Raw genomic sequence first — 4542 nt, forward strand, 5'->3', positions numbered from 1 at the left:
GATAAATAGATTTCATCCCCTAAGAGTGGTAGATGTGGAGTTAAGATGGATATAGGTTGGTTTTTATGATAATGAAGATATTAAATAGACTTAGGAAATTATATTGTAAAAACATCTTAAGGTGAATGGTTAAAGCTACATTTAGTCATTTCACAAAATTTAGTAAAAAATACCAATATATCCATTGAAATTGGTTTTTAACTTTTTCCGATTTAACAAAAAAAATTCAAAACAATGAAACCTTATCACTCTTTCCGCATCACCCTCACAGAAGATTTCTCACCATTTTTCAAACATTCTTAATATGATATCTTCATGAAAAAGTTTAGGTATTGATGTTGGATTAGTTGTTTGAAAAATAAGTTGGTTTGTACAACCTTTCATCTTCTGTGCTATTCTTAGTTTGTCCTAATGATCTGTAGGGGTTGGAGCCACTGCACCATATTTTCCTAAAAGGTGGAGATTGTTCACCAAAAAGGAAATTAATCTACATGTTACAACGTTGTTAAAAAATGCGAGACCTATGAGGGTAGTGAATTATGCTAATAAGAAATTTAGATTGGGAGAGATGTAATTAAATTTTATTATTTAATTGAAGATTTCCAATTAAAATAATAATAAATCTACATTTATATATTCATATATTGATTGGAAGGATTCTCACAATGGTCACTTCTTTCAATTAGATCCCCTTCAAGCCTTTGGGATACCTAATACTTTCTTATATAATATAGTTGGGGCTTGCTACTTGTTGGCGTGTTGGGGTAAACAAACTTGATGTGTTTTTTCTTTTTTATCTCGCAGTTGGAGTCTATGGAATAAGAAAGAAATTTTATAACTTGAAAAAAGTGGTAGCTTGACAAAAGTTGTAGAGAAAAGATTAATCTCTCCTACCTTGACAGCACTCGTTGTCAATATCAACACCTACAAGAACTTTGTTGTGGAATATTATCAAAACTAAGAAGGATATGAAAGAGTGTCTTGTAAGAACCTTGACAAACATGGCCACTGAAACTAGAACATTGTTTGTAGGAAGAGAAAATTATGTTTCTTTTTTCCAAACATGTATGTTAGTATATTACAGTTTAATGAATATGTTTTCTTATTATCATTTATGGTTTCATACTTTAACAAAACATTCGCCAAGACTTCACAATGTTTTATTATTCAGTAAAAGATCTTACAAGATTTTATAATTCAGTGAAAGATTCTCCATCACTGTACAAGATAGTATAATCTGGTGAGAGATTCGCCAAAATATATATCTATATATATATATATATCTATATATATATATATATATATATATATATATATATATATATATATATATATTATTGATCAAATCGCCTCCCATTTTTCCTATGTATCATGGGGATTAGCCCATTTATTATACATATAAATTTAGGGTGGTTCTTAAAATTTCCCCTCCCTCCAAATCATATTCTAACATTATTGCAATCCATTTTCCCCGCCTTCCTCCTAGATTGGTTTGTACCAGCACATCCTTAACCACTGCATTAGGAACGTATGTTATGATGTGTGAGTGCAGAATATACACTCTGAAATCCTTCAAAGCTTTGACTAGTGCAAGAGATTGTTTTTCAATTATGTTGTACCACAAAGCTGCATCTCTAATGGTCCTGCTAAAGAATGCAATAGGCTTTTCTAGCTGATCTCTCTTTTGCATTAAAACTATTGCCATGGTATGCTCAGATGCAAATGAGAATAAAATGAAATCTTGTGTATAATCGGGACTAATCAAAACCGAGGCTGTAGATAAAGCATACTTTACCAAATTAAATTCCTTCATAGCATCCTCCGTCCATTTTACCATGCTGTCCTTCTTTAACATATTAGTAATTTCTCTCAAATGCTCAGCTAGATTGGGTACAAATCTTCGTAAGAAATTCATCTTACCGTTAAATGCTTGTATCTCCTTCTTATTCCTGGGAAATTCGATTTGTTGAATTGCCTCCACCCTTGAAGGATCAATGCGGATGCCTTCTTTTGAGATAATATGACCAAGCAGCTGCCCTTCATCCATGGCAAAGAGACTTTTCTTCGGATTGAGTGATATCCCAAATTTCCTACATCGTTGAAACATAATCCTCAAATGGTGAAGACGCTCGTCATCTGAATTTGAAAACACTTTAAAATCATCTAAATATACAACCAGAAATAAATCCTTTTCATTTGCAAAAGCGATGTCCATTGCACGCTGAAAAGTGGCTCCAACATTTTTCAAACCAAATGGCATTTTAGCATAATGAAATGTTCCCCAAGGGGTGGTAAATGTAGTCTTATCTTTGTCATCTTCATGCACTATAATTTGATTATATCCGGAATATCCATCGAGCAGTGACATACGCAATGCTCCAATCACTCTCTGGAGGATATGATCCATCTTCGGCAGTGGGTAGTTGTCCTTCAATGACACTTTATTTAGATTTCGGAAGTCGATACATAATCTAATTTCTCCAGTCTTCTTTCTCATAGGAACATTCGAAATCCAATCAGAAAATCTGATTGGGACAATTATACCAACCTCGTATAATAAGTTCACCTATTTTTCAATGGAAGGTAGCAACTTGGATTGATTCTTCTCAGCTTCTATCAGAATGGATTCTGATTTGGCTTGATAGGAATAGTGTGTTGAATTATGTCTTTGTTATACACATTTAGATCTGAATAATCCCAAGCAAACACATCAGCAAATTCAGATAACAATCTAAAATATTTAGACTTTACCTCGGGAGACAATGTCTTCGACAACTTCACAAACTTGGGCTTATCCGCTGTTCCAAGATTAACATCCTCAACACCTTTGTTTGTAGGCACCAAGCTTGGCTTCCTAGCCACATCATCTTGATCAAAAATTTCTTCTAAAGGTATGATACCTTTAGGAATAATGTTGTCCTTCAATTGCAATATTTCCATTTGATTCACCTCAATTTCCGGTTCTTCGTCATCATGATCAACATCTATGGAAGCATCCTTGTATTTTTCTTCATTCTGCAAGAAGGTATTGATCTCCTTATCATCCCAAAACACTTGCCAATACCTTAAATTGTCCGGAACAGTAGGGCGGTGTTTGACATGAATCTTGAACATGTTGTTGGAATTCATTGGAATCTTCAAATTACTTGCATCAGTGGCAAGTGAATCTGCAATAACATTTTGAGTATGAGGTACTACATTCAAGGTATGATCTGGAAACATTCTTAAGATATCTAACACTGCATTTTGGTAGGCTCTCATCCCTAAATGTTTAGCTTGATATTCACCCTTGACTTGCTTAATTATTAGCTTCAAATCTCCATAGAGTGATATCCTTTTTGAATTCAACTTTTTGAGAATTTTCAACCCTGCAATCAATGCTTCATATTTGGCTTCATTGTTAGAACATTCAAAGGCCAATTTATATGATCAAATTCTAACATTACTAGGGACTTTATTTGGCTGGAAAACATGGTTGTGAATCCAAATCCCTATGTCGACACCATCCTTACCCACAGCTCCATCAAAATCCGTGCTCCATAGGTCTGCTTCTTCTTCTAAATGTTGAAATTTTGTTTCATTCTCTTTCTTACTTTGACTGATCTCTTGAATTTGTTGTTGTTCATTACCTTTTTGATGTTGCCAGTATGTGGACAGCTTAGAGGTACTTGCAATTTTGTGTCTTTGTTGATCAAGGACTGCTCTGAAATTTTTTGAAATCTCTGGAACATCTTCTACTTCAATTAACTGACTATCAACATCATTCAAGCCACTATCTGAATATAATACAAATGACTCTAAATCTGTATGTACAACATTAATTGGATGATTAAGTGGTTTCTCCTTGCTTGTAATCATGTATTTCAATTTCGTCTCCCTATATAGTTTTCTCAATTGGCCAAACACCAGAATGGTAGCATAGGAGAAATCTAGTTGTAAAGTCCCTTTAAACTTTGCACCCCACAATATGGACAAAATCATACCAAAACGTGGTGGAATATCCGCAACAACCACATCCATGAGAACATTCTTGGTCGAGATTTGGTCTAAAGATATCACCAAGTCTTTAATAAGACCAATACAACGGACCCTACCAGAATCAAAAGAATACAGATCATGATATTTATGAGTGATGTCAAGGCCTAGTGTCTCCATAATGGCTTTTGGCATTAGATTATGGGAAGCTCCGGAATCAAACATGGCATTGTGGAGGACATACTCGTGTATTCTAAGGCTTATATAGAATGGAGGAACTTCACTATCCTCAGACTGACCTTCTAAGGCAGGGCCAAAGATGAGCTCAGGGTGATCATCTTCTACATTGACCATATCAGATAAAGGATCTATGTGCAAAATTTTGGACACCTGGTGTTTATAGTTGTTGTTCTTCATCAATTCAGTCAAAGGAATTGAAACTTTTAATTTAGCAATCTCATTTTCTAAACTAAAAGCTAAAACTTTATCTACCTCTTTGACTGGAAGGTCCTTCTTTTCGAATTTCTCTTTTGCTGCACTTGACTTATTGTTCTTTTCATTTACAAT

This window comes from Pinus tabuliformis, chromosome 1_1, assembly GCF_031772625.1.
Source record: "Pinus tabuliformis cultivar Carrire ecotype Pingquan chromosome 1_1, CPIR1, whole genome shotgun sequence".
Classification (NCBI taxonomy): Eukaryota; Viridiplantae; Streptophyta; class Pinopsida; order Pinales; family Pinaceae; genus Pinus; species Pinus tabuliformis.